The sequence below is a fragment of the Calidris pugnax genome, unplaced genomic scaffold, assembly GCF_001431845.1.
Source record: "Calidris pugnax isolate Ruff unplaced genomic scaffold, ASM143184v1 scaffold8, whole genome shotgun sequence".
NCBI classification, from domain to species: Eukaryota; Metazoa; Chordata; class Aves; order Charadriiformes; family Scolopacidae; genus Calidris; species Calidris pugnax.
In genome coordinates, this window is record NW_015090830.1 from 4,538,609 (window position 1) to 4,561,818 (window position 23,210).

The 23,210-nt window shown below is 38.9% G+C and overlaps 1 long non-coding RNA gene across 1 annotated transcript; it reads right to left on the bottom strand.

The window, feature by feature from the left end:
- Nucleotides 1-4,763: 4,763 nt before the first annotated feature.
- On the bottom strand, nt 4,764-10,354 carry LOC106887302. Its single transcript, XR_001411852.1, has 2 exons — nt 8,695-10,354; nt 4,764-7,592 (listed from the first exon to the last, which is right to left on the bottom strand). It is a non-coding gene; the product is annotated as an uncharacterized LOC106887302 (long non-coding RNA).
- Between the last annotated feature and the right edge of the window lie 12,856 nt (nt 10,355-23,210).

Sequence of the window (23,210 nt, forward strand, 5' to 3'; positions counted from 1 at the left end):
GGTATGGGGTGAGAACTGGCCCCGTTACCAAGGGAAAAAAGCCTCCTGGAACAAATGCTCTCACTACATAGGCCTAAACAAAATGTCACTTTGAGCCCAGCAGTAAGGGAGCAAAAATACCTGATTGAGAGGAATGTCCATTCAGTCAGTATGTAAACATCTGAAGGAAAGGTTTTACTAGAAAAAAAAAAAAGTTTGACTTAGGTAATTAAAGCCTTGTAATTTATTCAAGGGATCAAAAATACAGGACAAGTTTCTGAAAAAGGAAAACAGGAGTGATTTTCAGGATGACATAGCTCACTTCTCTAGCTCTGCTGGCTTCTGAGATGCAGAGAAATGCAGCAGGTTTATTTTTTATTAACAGCAATGTACTGGGATGCTGCCACGCCAGTGGGGACACATAGGTACAAAGGCACTTTTTGTCCCACCTTCTCTGTACATTAAGCAAGGGTAAAGTGGTTATTTAATTTGCATATTCAGGAAATGATTGTGTCCTTATACAACAACAAACATTTCATTTATGTACAAGAAGGCCTTTATTTTAAAATCCAGAGAAAAATTCCAGTGGGACAGAAATTCCACAGACTGTGGAATATTGTTAACAGGGTTAAGCACAACTGAGAAGGCTTGCTTATTTCTTTTGCCCTCCCACAGCAATGCCATAGGAAGTATTTTTGTCATTCCTTTGGCTATAGACAGAGCCAGCATCATTAGGTATCGTAATTACCGAAGTTTTCTGCTGAATGTTTGTTCTTCCCTGTTTCCTTATTTTTCTCTGTTTGTTTCTTTGGACTGCTAGCCCTCTCATGGCTTGAAGCAGCATAACATTTAAGCACCAGCCCTGACTGAATTCACTGAAATTTAGTATTTGCTTAATGTTGGGCCCATCACAGCAGTTCAGTCCAACAGCAAGCTCTGAGCAGAGCCCAAGTGGTTGTGTCAATGAAGACATAATCAATGCCACCAGGATGTGAATCACAAGGTTTATATTTCTACTTTCTGCCACAGTGAGGCCCGCAAAGAACTTAATTTTGCAGTGCTTTTATGATATAGTTCATTGCCTGTCTTTTACTGGAACCAGAACCTATATCTGTGGTTACAGAACTAGATGTGTATTTTCAAATCTACTTAGTTCAAAGAGTATGTTCATGAATAAAAAAAAACTTCTGGCTGTTTGCTACTGCATTCCAATACAGAGTGTAAGCAAATAGACAAATTAAAGTGAATTGGAGCTTTCAGTCCCTTCTCCCATGCAGCTATCCCTGGTGAATTTAACTGAATAAATGAATAAATCTCTTCTTTTAAATGAATACTGGAAAAGAGAAAATTTTGAAAATAGTACCAGTGACCGACCATAGCTCTCCTCTATTGAGAAGTAGTCTCTAATGAACTCTGAGGCTATAAATGGACCTCTGTATTTGAAAAAGGACTCTTTAAAACAATAGGGAATTCACACAATTCTATGAGGTCTAACCATAAATACACAGAAAGATGTACGGGATGGGTTTTCATTTATTCTGTTGCTCTTTTACATCCTTCCAACATTTAATAGTGCTTGGAGATCTCTGTATGTCCATTATATGTGGTGGTGTATAGAGCCTCTTAGATTGTTACAAAGGGAATTTAGTGTAACAATGAATAAGCCTTGTAATTTATTCAAGGGATCAAAAATACAGGACAAGTTTCTGAAAAAGGAAAACAGGAGTGATTTTCAGGATGACATAGCTCACTTCTCTAGCTCTGCTGGCTTCTGAGATGCAGAGAAATGCAGCAGGTTTATTTTTTATTAACAGCAATGTACTGGGATGCTGCCACGCCAGTGGGGACACATAGGTACAAAGGCACTTTTTGTCCCACCTTCTCTGTACATTAAGCAAGGGTAAAGTGGTTATTTAATTTGCATATTCAGGAAATGATTGTGTCCTTATACAACAACAAACATTTCATTTATGTACAAGAAGGCCTTTATTTTAAAATCCAGAGAAAAATTCCAGTGGGACAGAAATTCCACAGACTGTGGAATATTGTTAACAGGGTTAAGCACAACTGAGAAGGCTTGCTTATTTCTTTTGCCCTCCCACAGCAATGCCATAGGAAGTATTTTTGTCATTCCTTTGGCTATAGACAGAGCCAGCATCATTAGGTATCGTAATTACCGAAGTTTTCTGCTGAATGTTTGTTCTTCCCTGTTTCCTTATTTTTCTCTGTTTGTTTCTTTGGACTGCTAGCCCTCTCATGGCTTGAAGCAGCATAACATTTAAGCACCAGCCCTGACTGAATTCACTGAAATTTAGTATTTGCTTAATGTTGGGCCCATCACAGCAGTTCAGTCCAACAGCAAGCTCTGAGCAGAGCCCAAGTGGTTGTGTCAATGAAGACATAATCAATGCCACCAGGATGTGAATCACAAGGTTTATATTTCTACTTTCTGCCACAGTGAGGCCCGCAAAGAACTTAATTTTGCAGTGCTTTTATGATATAGTTCATTGCCTGTCTTTTACTGGAACCAGAACCTATATCTGTGGTTACAGAACTAGATGTGTATTTTCAAATCTACTTAGTTCAAAGAGTATGTTCATGAATAAAAAAAAACTTCTGGCTGTTTGCTACTGCATTCCAATACAGAGTGTAAGCAAATAGACAAATTAAAGTGAATTGGAGCTTTCAGTCCCTTCTCCCATGCAGCTATCCCTGGTGAATTTAACTGAATAAATGAATAAATCTCTTCTTTTAAATGAATACTGGAAAAGAGAAAATTTTGAAAATAGTACCAGTGACCGACCATAGCTCTCCTCTATTGAGAAGTAGTCTCTAATGAACTCTGAGGCTATAAATGGACCTCTGTATTTGAAAAAGGACTCTTTAAAACAATAGGGAATTCACACAATTCTATGAGGTCTAACCATAAATACACAGAAAGATGTACGGGATGGGTTTTCATTTATTCTGTTGCTCTTTTACATCCTTCCAACATTTAATAGTGCTTGGAGATCTCTGTATGTCCATTATATGTGGTGGTGTATAGAGCCTCTTAGATTGTTACAAAGGGAATTTAGTGTAACAATGAATAAAAAAAACCCCAAAACTGCATGACAGAGGCATATTGTGTTTCGGGGTTGTAGGTGCTGTGGCAGATACTCAGTTATGACACCCAGATAATTGCTGATGACAAATACTGTATTCTAAAGCTGCTGCATTCCCACAAAGGGACCTTTGTTTGGCCCTGTGGATGTAAGGAGGACCTCCTGCTGCTCTGCTGCCAGCACACTGCCATCACTGAACCCACATTTCCAGTGAGTGTTAACCCACCCGCACACAGAGCAAGAAGTCAGAAGACCTCACACCGGGAGCGCACAGAGAGCAGCTGTACACAAAACTCCAAAGAGAAAGTTTGCTGGAGCCCCACAGCCCATTATTTGAAAAAGCTGATATGAATATGCCGGCACGCTCGTGAAGCGATGCTCCAGAGGCATTTCAGCAGCAAGTAAATGCAGTGCTCTCCATACATGTCTGTGCACTGCCTGACAGGAGACTCAGTCCGGTTCTTCTAAGTCTCACTTTCAGATAGCACTGTCTTCTCCGGAGTGGTATCAGAAATAACCAGGATTTATAAAACCAGGGGGCTAAAGGAGAACTTCTTGCTAAAGAACGTCATGCTGGATATCTCTCAAGTGTGTATTTTAAAGTGGTTTGATTTTCAGAAGGTTAGAGTGTAGTCAGTTTCTGTACAGGGGAGTACACTGTGTTCTGCTCTTTGAAAAACAGGATGCACACACATATGTATATGTGTGTTTATATATATATTTATCTATACACACACCGAGACATACACACTTGGGAGTCTAATTTCATGCTTCCAGGTGCAAATATTTTGACTTGTGTCTTTTGTATCCACATATCCCATGACAAATACCTACATAAGATACATACACTAAATAAACATACGGTACTGCTAATAGCCCAAAGGTGTTATTTGCCCTATAATAGGCACTATTTGCCACACTGTATAGAACGCCTGCCCCGAATCCTATGGTTGCTTTGTATCTGTGTTGCAGTGAATCTATCTCACAAGGCTGAGGATGGGCACCACGCCATCCTAACAGATGGGTCTGACAGCCAGAAGACCATGTATGTGCATCCAGTGTGGGTGAGACCGATGGGATTCTTTGCCAGGGAGATCTAAACAGCTGTCTGTTTTGGCTGTACCTACTCCAAGGAGAAGGATGTAGGCTTACATTACATGAGGTTTATGCAAGCACAGTGATTGGAGGGGGAGTGTCACGTGTGTAGAGAAAAATCCATTCAAATAGCTACAAATCAAAGCCATCCACTGAGAAAAAGTGAGGCAGTGTTATAGCACTCCACACCCCTCTGCCTCCCCTCAGGAAGACCAAGCAAAACTCGTCGTGACAAGTTAATTTGTCTGAACATGTCGGCAAGGGTGCAGAAACCTGTTGCGCAGGCTTTCTTCCTGTCCCAGAGGCACATAATATTCGGTAAAACAAAGGCCTGACTTTCAAATACTGTGCAGATTCTGCTCTTCTATTTTCTATTAAAATCTGCTGAATAAAGTAACAAGTCCTTTCAGCACAAAGAACACGAATTTAGCTTGTGTCTTTTAAAACATAATTTAAAATGTCCTGTGAACAATTACGTATTTGCATGCGTAGCAGTTAAAATACTTTTTTCAGAAATTACCCCCTTACAGAATTTGCATCCTCAGGTCAGGCCTGTGTGTATTAATACAGAGCTGAAGAAAAACATCATACAAGCTGGATTTATTCAGTGCTCTGAAAGGTTCAAGCACAATCAGTGTCATTTTCTTCACTGTCATGAATTCCATTCATATACTCACACCCAGGAAAATCTACATAAAAATAAAGTCTACCATCTAAAAAAAAAATAAGCGGTACCTCAACTATTGTCTTGAACTAATTTTTCACTAAAATTTATACATTGATCAGAGATTTAGCATGGGCCATGGAGTGACCAGTGCAATTAGGCTATGGAAAAACATATTTCAGTACAACATATACATTTTTTAGAACACCAAGTGTTCAGAAAACCAACTGAACCGTACAAAGTGTGTACAGGAAAACAAAGAGGGAAAGCATAGCCACATGAAGGTGAGTAAGATACATGAGGAGAATGACAGAAGTTCTTCCTACACGCAAGCTTAAGAGGTAGGTAGACCAAGGGAGCTGGGAAGCATGAAAAATAGTTGGCATAAGGTATTGTTAGCAGTTTTATAAAAAATCATCAGGTTTCCTTCTAAATTAAAAAGCCAGATTCCTATCCCTACAGACATTAAAGGAAATTTTGTAACAGGTTGCTTAGGATGGGTGTTTTGCTCCACCCCACAGCGATCACCCAGGATGGATCATACTTTCAAAGGAGCAGCTTCCCACCATGAGTGCAACAGCAATGAAAAAAGAAAGTTAAATTCTAAGGCAGCTGTAGCCACCTTGTTGAAAATGGCAATTTAATATTCTGGCAGCATGGGAAACCAAGGAGCAGTAAACCAGCTTCCTTCCTGCGGGAGCAGCTGCTTTTCAGTAGCTTTTATTGTGTTTTGTTTATTGAATTAACCTTTGAGAGCAGTGAAAAGAGGGTTGTTTTTGGAACGTGCAAAGTATTACAGAACCCGGCCACAATGCAAACCTGTGGCAACAACGAATTTGGACTTGTGCTTGCCCTGAGGGTGCAAGAAGAGGGCAAAGGTGACATAGAGGAACTTTACGCCACCTTATTTGTTGTACTGATGTAGCCACCAGCACAAGCTACCCGCTGCCTCCAGGGCTCTTCTGGCATCTGAGGACAGCTGAGATGTTTATACATTGCAGTCAGTCTTTGGTTTTTTGCGACATTGCCTCCTGCATCCTGAGGTATGGAGCTACCACAGGACTCCTAAGGCCCACATATTCCTTATAGAGAAAATTTTCTCAGAGAGAGTCCATCTTTATGGAACCAATCTACAGCTTTAGCAGGGCAACGCACTCACAAGTGTGTGTGCGCATATACCACCTATTTTTAAGTCCACCTTTTAAACTGTAAAATGTACTTCAGAACTTTTTGATATCTTGAAAACACAGTCATTTTACTTCTCAAAGCTTCTGAAAACCTCTAAGCTCAGGAACATACTGTATTATTATCTAGATGATATCAATACATTAATATCCTGCCTTTTGCCATCTCAGATATTTTTTATTTGGTCTTTGGAGCCATTTTATTATAAACTCAATTCATCAAATAAAAAGTGTTTCTTTCCATGTACCCTTCAAAATTCCCAGAGTTCTTTTAAAAGAAGGACAAGCACAATCTAAAAGGCATTGCCTTTTAAAATATATTACATTATTTTATATAGTGCCTTATTTGTAATTACAGAACCTGCTGTCTATTATAGACCTTGTAGATATGTAAAAATTAATTGAAAAGTTAATGTTTAACCACATACTATCACTCAAATTGTAAATTAATGGTTACATTGGAAGAGGTAAATCAGGAGATATTTCCAATCAAAATAAATCACATAGGCTAAATGATTGTACCGTTTAGAGATTCAGATAAATTGCTTTTCTCTTGTACACGGACATGTTCTACAGATTACAAAGCAGACATGTTAAGAATAAGCTAGTGGTGTAATTCTTTAATGTTTGATGTAATCCTGCATACCTAATTCCTAGAATAACTTGCGTTATTCAGTAAACTGCACCTTAAGGGACTGCTCTTTAAAAAAGAAAAAAAAAACAGGTATTTTTTTTTAATTTCACAGTGATTCCAATACATTATTTCGAGCAAGAAGAACCTTATTAGTAATAGGCATCAAGATACTCCGATTTAAAGGATGGGAAAGTTGGCAAGCTGTGAAATGAGAAGTTACAAAATTTGCCTGACAGAAAAATAGTGCTTTGAAAGCTATAGACTGGTCTATAACATGGTCTTTGTCCCCTTCTCACACCCTCCCCCCCCAAAAAAAAACCAACCCAAAATAACCCCACAAAAGCTTGCAGTCCAGGATATTTTTCTTAATGTCTGTGTATAACTGTAACCCATAAAACTCTTTCTTGGGGGTAAATATTTTTAATAGGCTGCATATTGCACAAGCGATGCTCTCATTCCTAGTGGAATTGCAGTGGAAGCCTCAAAATGTATTAGACCTAGGTATTGGGTGTACTAGCACCTTCTCTATCTCCAGTCCTAATTAATTATACTCCTTCTCCTGAAATTATTCTAAAGAAAACCAATTTTGAAGGAAATCTTTCTTATGTTTGCAAATCTGGATTTTTTTTTCTCTTTCTGATTGTGCTGCCTAAACCAAAGAAGAACAAAATACTTGAGGATAAGAGAAAAAAGTGTGAGAAACTGGAAAGTGAGTGATGTCACATGTTACTCTCAATAAAAACATTAACTAATATAACTCTCATGAAACTAAGAGTAGTAAATGTGCATTTCATGTTTAACAGAGATTCAAAGATGTTAATCTATTTTCTGGCCAAAAAATGGTTCTTCTTTATATTCAAGTGATCTGTGAAAACATATCTTCACTCTTCTGCTCAGCAGTAAGAGAAATCTTTTTTCCAGAAGACATGCTGCTACAGAAAAGTAAGAGAGAAAGGAAGCTGGAATTAGAATAAAAGTGAGCATTATAACTTAGAAGACAATTTGTAAAAGCAGAAACATATTTATTTTCACATTCTCATTTTGAAAGTATCTCATATGTTCATATTAATAAAAGGCAAAACCACCAATTGAACCCGTTGATAATATTTATCCTGCTGCCCATTTTATCACCTCCAGTTGCCATTTCCTTGACAAGACATTGCACGTCAATTAAGAATGGTAGTAATTTCTGATGGAGTGGAATAATTTGTAACAGGAGCAAGATTTTAAAAAACATGCTAAGAGTATCAAAACTCATAAGGTACCAGATGTTCATCAGCAAGCTCCCTGTGTAGTAAAACAGGATCTCATTATAAAATCAGGAAGTATGTAAATAATCCCAAAATGGTGAAAAATTTAATAAAGATAGCTCATCAACAGACTGATAGGAGTGGGAGTAATGTTATGCAAATTAAGCTCACAGTTCTTCTACATCAAAGGAACTATCAAAGCCAAATCAGAGAGGAAGGAACCATTACCATCTGCAATTCAGATCATCACTTGTGGTCCCATCATCAAACTTAAGAAACATTGGAACATCCTATTATTAATTCTTAACAAAAAGAAAAGCAGCACCACTCACCCTGTTACATATTTTAGCTCAGATGCCACAAGTTACTGAGAGCTGAGGACACTAAAGGCTTCTTAAGGTTGGGGTCTAACTTTTAAAATGGCAAGACTATGCCCTATGCAGCTGTCCAGTAGTGCTATCGCATAGCAGAGCCCTCCTGCAAGTCCTCAACTTGTAGAAAATAAGAGATCAGCCCACGTCATGATCCTGACCTGCCTGACAGGCAGGACAGCAAAGTGAGAAGGTAAAATATCCTATACCTTGTAAAGCACCTGAAGTAGATAATTTGCAGAAAGATGGGAACCGAAGGGGGAAACTAATATTTGGTCAGGTCTGTGCAATTAAACTACTTGTAGAGTTTGACACTAGCTTTTGAGTTTTGCCTCCCTGCATTTTATTTCTGGGTGTGTGCATCAAAGGGAATGTAAAAAGAAGACATGTATTTGTTCAGGAAGGGTCCTTACCATGTAATGTCAGTTGGTAAGGCAGCTGTTGTGAGAAAGCACTTCTTTGCTAAGACAGGAGTGTGGACTTGTTTGCCAGAGCGTTTCCATTTCACACTGAGACTGGCTGAGCTCTTCTCTGTTGCCATCAAGTGCTTCGTCGTGTTGCACCCGCAAGAGATGAATGCAAGGAAGACTTTATTCTGTATTCTTAAGCTAACTGTGCCTCTCTTCTGGCCATGTGAGAAAGTAGTGATTTATGTTAGTGGGCAAGGTCTCTATGGTGTCAATAAAAGATCCATCTCTGGGTTCTTTTTTAAACTGTAGAAATTGCCTCTGCCTGGAACTTTTACGTGTCCATTTGATCTATACCTTATCAAATGTCATCTAGCTTTACTATGATTCAGATATCATTAATTAAAAACTCACCAAGGAGTAGATTCTGACAGCTGCTAACTCAGCAATGAAAAACCTGTTCCAATATTAATAGTAATCAGTAAGATCAGTTCTTCTTATGGTGCTCTTGTGACCCAAAGAAGAGGGAGCAAAGGGAGGAAATCTTTATATATATATTAGTTCTTCAGGACAGATTATTTTTGGACCTCTTTAGACATCTTTTTTTCAGCTTTCTCTCAAATATAGCAGCTCACTAGAGAAAGACAAAGGTGTCCGTGAAGCCACTGTGACGGCGCCTGAGCCCTTGTCTCCTCAGTGCCTCGAGAGTAGACAATCCACAGAGCCCTCCTCAGCCGCTCTTCTCCACCGATGACATGAGTCCTTGCAGATTAGTGGCTTTCAAATTTTAGCAAGAAGATCACAAGACATCAGAAGATCACAAAGCATTTGAAGATAGCCAAAAAAAAGTAAAGTAAGAAAAAAACCTGAAGAGACTATGCATGGATTCCCAGGCAAGCAGGCAATAAAATGTGACAAAGAGTACTAAAATGACATACAAAGTTTAAGCTAATTTAATTTGATTTTATGTAAAGACCAGTATTATATTTTCATAAGTTTGTCCATGGATTTTATTAAAAACAAAAAAAAAAAAAAAAGGATGTTCCCTCACTTTACAGAAGTTGAAGAGCCATGGGACATAGACACACAACTCACACCAATGGACTTTTGGCTCAGAAGTGTGCGTCCAGTTTGGAAGGTTCCTTACCTCACAGGATTTAGGCAGAGGGTCTGGTAGCACATGTATAATTGATGGAAAACATCTCACCTTCAATTTCTCAGCACTTAAGACAGAAAAACAAACATCTCACTGTGAAACAGATCTAGAAGTGCATCAAAATAAGCAGTAGACTTTGAAAGCACATAAAATGCATGCTATCTGGATTTACCTATAGCCAAAGCTATATGACTAGCTTTCTAAAGCCAGATGATCCAAATATTTGTATAACAAAGAAAGCTTCTGTCCTTGTTGGAATATTTGACTGTTTCTACAGGAACAGATGTATCACTGTACATTTTACACTGATATTGTTACATCAATACACAGCCATTAAAATGGCACCAATCTTTGAATGGCTATAATTGTTCTAGATTAAAAGAAGCCTTTCACTGTAGTTAAAACTCATTCTAAAGCAACATAGTATAAAGTGAAGAAAATATTCTGTTTTTACAAAAGGAATCATGCTGATATAAAAACTACTGTATAAATTGATGTTATCAAGTGCAGTATTATTTTCCACATGAAAAAATTCTTTGATAAATTTCTTCAAAGGAGAAAATAAGCAAGTCACAGAGTAAAGGGCAATTAGAAAAGGGTAAACTGAGGAAGAGGAGTGGAGAGGAGAGGAGAGGAGAGGAATCACTGTTCAACTTCTGTTGTGCTGGTATTTGATTTGAATGAGGAAAGGCACTATACTAAGACCATCATTATCTACTCAATTTCTTAGTGATCTGAAAGAGAGAGATTAGTAAAGTGTAAATATTCATAAATTACTTAGATTAATGCATGTGCAGGGCAGTCTAAACATTTTAATGATGCATTTCATTCTGTAAAATTACAGGTCTGGAAAACACCTGAAGAGGTCATCCAATTTAGAACACCCTCCCAAGGCAGGGAGAACAAAATCTGTTTCACTGCTTACACTTACTTTTTCAAGCTTTTTCCAAACTTTTTATGTTTATAGAAGTACAGATTTATGTCCATACTTTCAATCAAATTAGTTCTAATTTTTTATTTTATTTATTTCTAAGCTTTCTTACTTTGTTGGTATTATCATATCAGAACTAAAAAAACCCAACCTTATGAAGATGTAAAACTTTTATTCCTCCACCAATCTTAATGTAATAAATCCCCATTTTTGCACAAGTATAAGATAAGGATATTATAAAGGTGCAACAAAGGTATTTGAGTTACATGAAATTTTTAGATGGATTGACACAACTCACAGTTTAGACTAAAGTAAGATTATGTCACCAATTTACATAATACTAATACTAGAACTTAAAATACTATTGTATAAATATATTAGAAACCCTCAGCTTGAGATGAACTATGAAATATGTTCAGCTTTTAGTACACTGTGTGATACAAAAGGTAAAGGAGCAACAGAATCCAGAAAAAATGAACAACATTTTTTAGAAGCATAAAATCGCATACATAGGAATGTATGTTAAAAAGTATGACCACTTAAGAGACAGAGACAGTTATTTGCATAACTGCAAATGTGGTCAACAGAATGGAAAGAGTAAGAAGGACTTGTACATTACTGTTTTCTCTAAGGCAAAAGAAATAACCTCTTTAATGAAAAACCAGTATGTTCAAAACCAATCAAAAGAAACAATTTCTAGGCCTCATAATATTTTAAAATAAGATTTCTGTAGCCATAGTGTTCTAAGGATGTAAGAGAAACTCAATTTCTAGTGAGAATCAAGTCTTTTAAAGTCAACTAATGTTGCTAGCATAAAAATTTTAAGGTATACAAGACTACTTCAGCTGGTTTGAAGAATGTGTGTGTCTAAAAGCTCGTCTGGCTTTTCCAGTTGCACCAGCTCATCTAATCAAAGATTCCACCTTTTCCTACTTAGTTTTCCAATTAACTTTTATCACCTACAGGTACAAGAGTCACAATGTATATATATGTTAAGGGATAGTGATGCTTGTGGTTTAGGATTTATGATAGCAGTATGAGGCCCAAAAGAAACTTTCAGTATTGGTAAAACTATTACTTTATTTCATTGTAGCATTTGGTATCTATTGCTCTCTGAAACAAGACATGGGACTACATTTCACACAAGCATTTTCACTCTTTATGGCACGTGGCTTGTGTTTAGTGAATAGATAAAAATCCTTCCATTGTAATCATACTGCTCACAATTTCATATGGAAGTCACCAGTCACTGGAAAACCAAACAATTTTGTCATTTATAACTGTTCATTTTACAGAAAACATGAATATCACTAAGTTGCATGTTTAACCCAGCGCGGCAAACTATCCTTTATCCCCACCTTCTCTCCCATCTACTCAATCAATTCATTCAGAAAGTGTGTTACAAAAAGCCTGCTGAAGCCTTATGAAGCAGTTCTTCGTCTCAACTGCTCATCTTTGGTTTCAGCTGCCACCACATTTCTCCACTTTTGGAAGTAGTTTTATTTTGTCTATTTTGAGTGGCCTTGTTCACAAAACCTCAACATTAATACAAGCAAAATTTCGTTCTTTGGGATGTTTGCAATATTCAGTTTTTCACTGAATACTCCATTACCTAGTTTTAAATAATCTAAATATCTTGCCATATGTGAAAATACTAATACTCTTAGATATATAAAAATATTAATAAGAAATAACTATTTCTTGAATATCATTTAGAAATAAAAATACCATTGGTGAATCAATGAGAAACAATGTTTCTAAATACATTACAAAGAATGAATTTGCCTCATGAATGAATGATGAAGGAGTTAATTTATTTCCTTATGTATGAAAAAGGAGGAAACTAGATCTTAATCCTGCCAAGGAATCACAGTTGGAGAGAACTGATGGCTTAAAGCTAGTACAGAAAAAATGGCATAAAAGGAGCAAGGGCTTGATTCCTCCCCTTCAATAAAAAAAAATAAAATATATATTTCAGAAAAAAACCTTGCATCCAAAAGTTCATAAACAGATATAGGAAATTGTTTAGAATGCTTCATTGTTGTGCTTGATGCCATATTTAGGGACACCCCTCCCCCCAAAAAATGCCCACCAGATGTTTTGAAAAGCTGGTAAAAGTATTTCTGTCTTTGAATGCTATATATAACAGATTTGAAACAGAATGGTTGTGTTAAATAGTAGATACATTTATCAAATACAGCAGAAGATATAACAGATGAAACCCACAGTGATGCATAGAATTTGAGAGCTTGTGAGTAATTATAATCCTTGTAGTAGATGTTCATATGGAGTGAAGTGATTGGAAATACAATTATTTTCCACCTCAAAAGGATAAAGCCACACGCTAACTCCCTTGCATGCTATGAAATATGACAAAAGTTAAGCCAGTGGAAAAAAAGAGGAATTAATGAATAAGATAACTAAAGTACTTTGTACTGCAATTTTGTCATGAAAGTTGGTCTGGGCCCTCTTTAGTCACGGGGTGACACTTGGTGAAAATAGCATGACAGAAGATAATTTCCTACATGTCTTCCAATTCTAACTTCTTACACCCTTACATTATCTGCATTTGTAAGAAATAAATTATTTTTGTGGTATGATAAATTTTTCAAACCTGTGCATCAGAACATCAGAAATTATTACTTCTAGGTGAACTAATGCTTTAATAAAACTATTATCACCCTCAAGATGGCTGACTGGATTTGGTCCTCTCCTGTAGCATAACAATAACTTTTATATCTCATTGTTTTTAGACCTGATTTTTAATTATTACAGAAGCTTAGAAATTAGTCACTATAGTCAACTGCAGAAATAGACAGTAATTCAGAGTAATCAAATTCCACAAAACAGACATGAATGGAATGCCAGTAAAGTGACAAAATGCAATATGTATTGCAGCAAGTTCAAAAAGAATGGCTTTTTTCTGACAAAATGTCGAGGCAGGTTGTGATAGCAGTGGTATTGATTCATGGCTCAACCCGGCAATCAAAGCCTATGAAGAATGTTTTAAATGAGCAGACAGAGCTTGAAGCAACATGTTAGCTGAAATACCCAAGCACAGAAAAGTTGCTTTTGTAATGAAATGGTTGTTTGTCATGCAGTCTCCATAGTGTAATGAAGATCCTAAAATTCCAAAATTAGCTAAAGGACACAATTTGGACCTAACATTCACTGCATGCTGCAAAGACAAGTCATCACATGAGCTGCTGTCATCCCTATGGAAGGCACCTTTGTAAAGCCCTTGCAGACACGAGAAATCAAAAACTTCTTAAAAGCTATGCAAATTTCCGTACCTATTGGACAAGTGTGTAAGTCTAGGGGAAACCTGAGCCAATAAAGTCGGTAGCTGTCATGCAGGAAATACTTCTATTAGGTGAAAGCAGCAAATAGGGAAGAAATTTAGGCACAAAATTTAAATAGCAAAATTTCAAGTAATTTATTTGAGACCTGATATGAAATCTTTCACTAAAAAGCATTGATAACTTAATTTTAGGGCTTAGGTAAAAACATTAAACATTCACTTAGTAAATTAACTGAATTTGGTATTCATTGCATCTGCTTGTTACTGATCTGGTTGCTCCATTGCTAGAGATTTACTGTCAAAAAAGTCATTTCCCACCTCTTATCGATATGAAAGAGACAACTGGTGAAACTTCAAGGCTATGCACTAACAACAATGACAACTGGAATGACTGGATGTAGCCTTCTATCTGTAAAAGGATTATTTTGGGCTATTAATCTGCACCAAAGGGTAGACTTATTTTAGCAGAATTTAAAAATTAGCTTGTGTCATACAGTTATGCTAAGGCTTAGAAGTTTGTAAGCATTTCCTGGGAGCGCTGCCAACTGTATGCAGCTCCTGTCCCACATTATCTGCTCCTCTGCTGTGACAACTGAGAAGCAGGGATATGGTGTAAGCCACGCTGAGCATGTGATCTGTAAACTTGCTTTGTGTAGAAACAGCCCTTTATCCCAGAATGAAAGCATGCACGGATTACATCTTCAGTCTTGGGTGCAAGTATTGGCAAAGGGGCTAAGGACTAGAAAGACTTGGAAGCTGAAGCTCTGCGTTTCTGTCTTTAGAAACAGCAGCTGAGACCCTGGAGGGAATGCGGAACACCAAGTGACTCCGTGGGTCCTGAATGGTCTCCCAATTGCTGAGTATCTTAGGAAGCAACCGGCTCTACTGGGGTTAACATGCCAAGACCAGTATGTGCTGGATACCTTTCAGGGTCGACACCAAAAACTTACCACTGTTGTGCCCAAGGGTTCCACTCCAAGTAGCCTATTCAACTGAAAATAGGAAATTAGGACTACTGGTGAAATTAGCTGCTAAATTGAAAAGAGAGCAAGCACATGGGGAGAAAATGCTGGCATTTTGCTCAATTAGCTTATTGTGGTACAATAGGGAAAAGGGGATATACCAGGCAGGATGAAGGAAAATGAAAGAAGACTTGTCTTTTAATTGAAAAATTGGAGAGGACAGAAAAAAAACCAAACCCATTTATTTACTGCCCTGTATCCACAAAGCATTGCTGCAGCTGCTGCTCTTTTTTTTTTTTTCTGCTGAAAGCCAAGTGGCTTCCCAGGCGTGGCAAGGAATTTGACTTTCTGATTATGTGCAAAGGAAACACTAGGAAACTTTGTTTCACATTGGTCAGTTCTTTCAAATTACAGCAGCTCCTGGGGGAAGTCAAGGCTGGCAATTCATGGCTCTGCAGCCCCACAAAATTCATTACGACTAAGCAATGATGTCAGGAATAACATCTGTTGCTACTGTCTAGCTAATAGTATAATCAACTAGGATGACAATGTTGACCAACTGGTACTAAAGAATGACAAATCCTCAACTAGAAGTTGACTTCCCTAAACAAACCCAGAACAAATCATATTATGTATAGAGACCACAGGCAATAGTGAAATATCTGCGGGAAGTGAAGGATATGCTAAAAAGACCAATGTGGAGACAAAGCCTTGGTAAAGGGAAAGGAGAAATCATTAGATATGTATAGACCTAGAAACAAATAAATTAGATGGTAAAATGTGGCTTTAATGCTAGAGATCACCTCTTGCAGCAACAGGTTGTGATGTGGAACCATGCCATGGGTCTCAATAAGTCTCCTTGGGAATTTAGAAAGCCTTATTCTGAGCAAATGAAACAAAATCCTGGGGATCTGTTTGGGCACTCATGCAGTCTAGATCCACTGCAGCAGAACAGCCTTTACTGGTATCCTGACTGAAAAAGCTGTATGTCTTGGAAGTGTTTCTTTATCAAGCTCTCAAATGAACCTGGAAAAGCACAAAGTCCAATTGTAAATATCACCTGGCTGAAAAAACTGCACTCCTCTTTCAAAGCAGTAAAGTCAGCAGGGACTGAAAGCATTCTTGTGGAACCATCAACCTAGGAAGACTAAGTTTGTTGTTTTCTATGACTTAAAAGTTACATAGGTTGCTATCAACCCTACCACCAGATGCAAAAGTATTGTAAATATTTTTTAAAGTTGTCAGTTTTTAAATGACTCAAACTGCAATTAAGTTCTGTGTATAGAAGAGGAACTATGCATTTTTGGTTTGTTTGTTGCACAAGCAATTACTCAAATTTTTTCAATCCCTGCTGAGATATTGATTGACAGAAGTGATACAGTCATAGGCATCCAAGATGCTTTCCAATCTGGGCTACTCTAAACCAGCATGCTGATGAAGTTACGGGCATACAAGTACACATGCAGTGGAACTGATTTAAATGCCCTCTTCTGGGAGATTACTCCTGAAGCAGGACGCCATTTGTTTTAAGCTTCACTTTTGATTGACTTTTCACTTTGTATAGGCTCATAAATTACAATTCTATTTTATGCATGGCTCTTGTGTGCTGCTCTATGCCAATTCTTGCACACTATTTTGACAACTGATTGTAGACAAGCCAGTACAATTAACAGACTATTACTGTTAAAGCAGAAGGATAATTGTCAACTGGACTTGACACTGCTTTGTTACTAAGTGAACAGTTTTCTCATAAATGTAGTGCAGGGTGTGTCAAAATGCTTGGTAAAAATAAGTGACACAATGTAAGGCTGTCTGGTGATCTTTTGGCAATCATTACCGTAATAAGTTAACTTAATTAGTGACCTATTTTTCTGAGTTTCCATCACGATGATACAAAAGAGTGGTCTGTGTTTAAAGATACATATGGAACACTTTTTCAGTATGTACAATACATTTTTTTCTCTGGACATGGTAGTGGTTTTTAGGCATGAAGGGCAGAGGTTGTTTCTACACAAGCTGTCTGTATATCATGATCAAGTAAGATTATCATTGATGCCTTCAATGCATAAAATGTCATGAGACTGGAATACTGTCCAGTAATAATCATACACACACAGGTTGTTGATAGCATTGGTAGCATAACAAGCAGAATAAGAGGTCATGACACCTTGAGAATAACTGATTAAAAAAGAAGAGCAAATCACCTATAGAGACTTTAGCATTGTTAGGATTTCTGGATATTATTCAGCTTAGCTGTGGTCTTATAATGAATGTGCATGTTGTTTTCAACCAGGCACAATAACTTCAATTCTTTCAGAAAGCCTCCGAAACACTGCACACATTTCTGCACAGGAAATCTTGGAGAAAGAGAAAAATACTCTTTGAAAGTCCAGTATGCTTCAATGTTAATGCTAGTGATAGAAAATCTGAAATCAGGGTGTGCATGTGTGTGTCCATTTACATGTATGCATACTGCTTTATGGAGAAAACAAGTGTTTCTGAAAACCTGGATAGCAAAGGCAATGGGATGACTTGCCTGAGATGCAGCCGAGTGGTTCAGCTGCCAATAATTGTACAATAATGTAGAATTATGACTGCTTAAGTGTAAAAAGAAAAACCAACACTTCATTAGGCTGAGGTTAGTCAACAGATGGCGCATAGACCACCAATAGTCTATAAAACATCAGACGGCTGATGTAATTTCTACACATAACAGAAGTGTCCTTGACATTGACAAGTCAGTACATGCCATGTACCAGAACTGGGAGCTGGATTTTTATAGAGATATCACATCATTGAAATGGTGAGAATGAAAAAAAATGTGGTTTGCTTATAAATAAAATCAGGATGGTTAACATTTTTGGTAAGTGATATGCAAAACCACACAAGTTGGTCTGTAGATTATTAAAACCCTGCTTAATTCTTTGTTTAAGATTTGACAGTCATGACCAGATAAGCATGAAAACTTTAGTTGTAGTGACCATCAAACACTGGCCCTTTACAGCTTTTGATTTAAGTGTACTAAACCCCTCCTTGCAGGTGCTAACTGCAAGAGTATCTGTGACATGTTATGTCCTAAGGGGTCCTGGAAATGCTGCTCCCACTTTGCCAATGGCAAAGTTTATAAGAAAACATAAGAATGTGAAGTGGAAGTATGGAAAAAATATTTTCAAGTAGACCAGCAAGATTTTACATAGGTGATAAGTAGTTTATCTGCTATCAGGTACTAAAAAAAATTACTGTTTTTCAGAAAAGTAGAAAAAATTATTGTTGTGATTTAACCCCAGCCAGCAACTAGGACTAAGTAGCTGCTTGCTCACTCCCCCCACAGCAGGATGGGGAAAAGAACTGGAAGAATAAAAGTGAGAAAAACTCTTACATTGAGATAAAGACAGTTTAAGAGGTAGAGCAAAAGCTGTGCACACAAGCAAAGCAAAAAAAAGGAATTCATTCACTGCTTCCCATCATTCAGCCCTCTCCAGGAAAGCAGGGCTCCATCATGTGTAAAGGTTGCTCAGGAAGACAAACGCCATGGCTCTAAATGTCTCCCCTGCCACCTTCTTCCCTCAGCTTTATACGCTGAGCATGATGTCACATGGTATGGAATGTCCCTTTGGTCAGTTTGAGGAAGCTGTCCCAGCTGTGTCTCTCCCAAACTTCTTGTGCACCCCCAGCCTGTTCACTGGTGAGGCGGTGTGAGGAGCAGAAAAGGCCTTGAGAGCTTAGCAACAACCCAAACCCCCATTGCGCTGTCAACACCATTCCCATCCCAAATCCAAAACACAGCACCACACCAGCTGCCAGTAAGAAAGTCGACTCCACGCAGCCTAATCCAAAACAACAATGAAGCGGCAAAGGCAGAAGTTTCAAAAGCTGACGGAACTCATTAAATAAAAAAAGAACTTGATTTTGTAGTATAAGGAAGTGGGGCACGTAGGCTTAGCAGCGTTCAAGACAACTTTTCAGAAAGACATGGATGCTGCGGCAGAAAAGAGGGAGATAATAATGATAATGGTCGGAAAATGCCTCAGTGCCAGTCTACAGATAAGAGATGCATCTTGTGCTTGGAGAATAATTTGAAATTGACAAATGTTGCTGTAACACAAGCACCATTTAGATCAGACACCAGATAGCAACTGGGAGGTGGTACACATTAATAACTTTGATTACTTTCCTTAACTGCTACAAACTTAAAAGAAGCCTTGTCATCTTAAAAGCACAGTATCAACCATCACAGCCTTCACTACTAGTGCTTCTGCCTTGCTGTACAGATTTGTTTGGAATCCCCAGAAAGTGTGCTGCAGAAAAAGAATGTTTGTCAGAAGCAGTTCTTTGCAGGCTGGCTGGCTAGGTTGAAGAGAAGCCCACGTACATTTTCCCTTCAAGCATTTTCCATGTGGAAGTCTTCTCCTCATAGTACCTTTTATGTTCTGTGTTTTGTTTTGTGAAACAGAATCATAGAATCATAGAATGGTTTGGCTTGGAAGGGACCTTAAAGATCATCTAGCTCTAACCCCCCTGCCACCAGCAGGGACATTTCCGACTAGGCCAGGCTGAATGGGTAATGAAGCTTGTGAACAACTATGTTGGGTGTTTTTCGTGGTGTTGTTTTTGTTTTGTTTTAATAATTGAAGGCTTTTTTGGTTCTGAGCAAGGAGACAACTCAGACTGACCGCGTAGGTCAGTATCATCTCCTTTCTGGTAGTTTGTCCAAAATAATGAGCTTCTAGTTTACTTCTCCTGAAAGCTTGTAAATATCAGTGATTTTAAATCAAGCTGTCGCCCTGCTTTCTTTTAACTCTTACAGAAGTGGGGCATATTTTTTTTTTTCTCCATTAAGTGGACAGCAAATGCTGTAGGAAAAGAACTCAAGAAGTATCCAGCTTGCATATTCCTTTAGGGATGAAACATGAGGTGACATGTGACACTTCTCAGCATGGATACTGAAAGCTAGGCACTGGTGAAGCTTTTTTCCTCACAAGAGCCATCTTTGACAGGAATAAAGAACTTTGCACATTGATATACTAATTTTAGAGTGACCATTCAACCGGAGTAAGACTCAACACAAGGAAAAATAAAGGACATTCAAATGAAACACTTCTCTTGGGGCATTTATTTTGCTTGGGTGGAAATCTTTTTTAACCATTTGCTTACATAAAATTGAATGCTTTTATATATATTTAAAATATTATTTCAAAATTTATATTTTTTAAAACTATTGTACAATTGAAATAAGCTCTCATTTGAATCTTGACCTTAACACCACTGATATTTAGCAGGTCACAGCACCCTTAAAATATCTTTTACATGAAGAATAATATTCTTTCCTTTCCTGCACTTACCAACTTTTTTGGTGCAAAAACACTTGCAGGCTGACAAAAACCGAGACAAGCAAAGTAGGAGTTGAGGATGGAGATTATGGCTATTCCCTAATGACAGGCTTCCAAAGTAGGCAAGCTCACACAACTTTTCAATGTGCAACGTTCTCCACATAGACAATTCACACCTTGCTTTTTTTTAAGTTTCAAGCCTAAAATGATCAAGAAGAACTAAGAAACTTAATTTCCTAACGTCAAAACATTAAATCTGGTATTTGATATCTCAGGTAGATACCTGTGAATGATTGAAATCCTTCTTTTATTACAGTGTGTTAAGTAACTTTGTCATAATGTCATTTACCTACCTTTGTCTCTTTGTTTTAACTTACCTTTCAGTAAATATTGCATCCTGAACATTAGTGTGAACACAACTGTATTGTTATAATCCTTTGGAAGGCTGCAAAGAATATGAGCGTATTTGGCTGTTGATGGTTTCTCTGTAAAGGCCACCTTTGCTGCAGGTGAAGAACTTGACTTGCAACTAGTCAACCTCAATCACCTTCTTAGTGATGAGAGGCTCTTGCAGTTGGGGACACGGCTCAGGGCATCCACGTGTTAGAGAAAAACAAAACCAGCATCTCCTGAAATTCAGCCGACGGAGGGGACAGGGGAAGGGAAAAACTTCAGTCATACAGCCTTCAAAATTGTTCAAATGAACCTCGGCTTTTCAGCACCCACCTGTACAATATGCTGGATAAACAACTAAGTGACAGAGGGCTGGTATCTTACTTTCAATAGCTGATGAACAGTCTTCCAAAGCTTTTACCAGTGTCACGCAGCATATCAAAGTCTTAATTCAAATTCAGAAAACAGATAAATCTTGAGCACTTCTTGCTCTCCAGCCACTGAAAACTCAGACTATGGAGATTCCAGGAGACCCATTTTTCTTTACTCATTATAGTAACTCTTTCCATTAACTTATCCCGTTTGCTCATATTCTTCTGCAGCTTTTTCTATACTGATGTACAATATCCTATTCCTACTCCCAGGTCAACTCACTGCTTGCTAGAGAACAGCAGCATTTGCCCCAGTGGTGTTTTTTTGCTAGGTGGATGGTGCTAGGCCAGCTAGAAAGGAATTCACATTGCAACCATTTCTGCCAGTGGGGTGCTAATTTGGAACTCTTTTCTGCGCCTGCTGCCTGAAAGAAAAACAGTAAAAAAATTTCTTTTCAGTCAAACTAATCTCTTCTCTGTAAGAGAAATTAGGGCAGGGGTAGTTGCACAAAAGCTTTTTCATCAAGCTATACAACTTCAGATAAATACAAACCTTGGGAACCTTGTGCATGACTTCCACGTCATCTGACCATGATAAACTAACAGAATCACATTTCTTTTGAAGTTACCTTTGCTTTTAACACATAGCAAAGGTTTGGGAGTTTAATTCCTGAAGCTGTACTTCTGTGTTTCAAGTGTGCTAATAAGCAACGTCTCTGACCATTTACCACAAGCATTTCAGACGTGTTACTCAGCCTTACTAATTTGTGCAACTGCTAAAATTGCCTACTTCGCCACTCTCTCTTCAACCTCACCTGCACACTATCTTATTCTGGCAGTTTAACACGAGGACCAGGACTGTGGTGGGATGCCCCTTAACCAAGCACCTGGCTGCAACTTCCCATCATGAGCTGTTTGCTTATTTATATTAATTGGGCTGGTCCATGACACGAAGTATTTTAAGGTGTCCCTGTGAGCACCGGAATAAAACCAGTAACAATATAGATAGCAATGTAATGGCTTGTTTCGATGCCTTTTAAAGGCACCTTTCCAAAAAAAAAGAAATTTTTTTTTTTTTTTTGCGGGGGGGAGGAATGTGGCTTTTTGTTGTTGTCTTTGTTTTTCCCCTGAAGCGGTAAGCGCTTCTCCTTGGAAGCCACGGGTAGAGGAGCTCACCCCAAGCACGACCCCCGGGAGGGACGACGGAGCCGGTGCCACCCCGCACCGAGCGCCCCGGGCAGCCGCAGGCATGTGGCTTTTTGTTGTTGTCTTTGTTTTTCCCCTGAAGCGGTAAGCGCTTCTCCTTGGAAGCCACGGGTAGAGGAGCTCACCCCAAGCACGACCCCCGGGAGGGACGACGGAGCCGGTGCCACCCCGCACCGAGCGCCCCGGGCAGCCGCAGGCCGGGCCGGGAGCGGTTCCCGCCTCCGCGACGGACGGTCTGACGGCTCGACCTCCGCACACCGCCGAGCCGGCAGCCGGGCTGCCCCGCAGCAGCTACGTGGGATGGAGAAAGTCAGTCGGAAGCGGCTAATAACAATAAATAACAAATAAACAAACCCACAGCCCCCAGGCCGCGGTCCTACCTCCGACAGCCGCCGGGCAACGGCCACCGGCGACACTCCGCGCCCCGCCCCCGCCCGCACTCCAGCCAATGGGGAGCGGGCTCGGCGGGAGCGCCCCGCCCTATCCCGAGCGGTGCCGGACGCAGCCGGAGATTCCCGAGCTCCCCCTTGTTCCTCGGGCGGGGACTCGCTTCCTTTCCCGGCTCCCCTTTCCCACCCTCCTCCTCCTCCTCCTCCCAGGCAAGATGGAGGACAGCGGTGGCTGCGGCCACCGGCAGCACGGCGGCTAGCGCAGCGACTGCTCCTCCGGCTCGCTCCTTCGGAAAAAAGAAAAAAAATCAAAAAAAAAAAAAAGGGGAAAAAAAAAAAAAAAAAAGGGGGGAAACATTTCCAACAAAATTCTCTGTTCTGTTAAAATATACCTGTAAGGTTTAGCCAAAATAAAGATCCGTAGCATGTCATAGACTGCAATGAAGTTGCCACCAGAAGACAATTACCGCTAACATGACCATT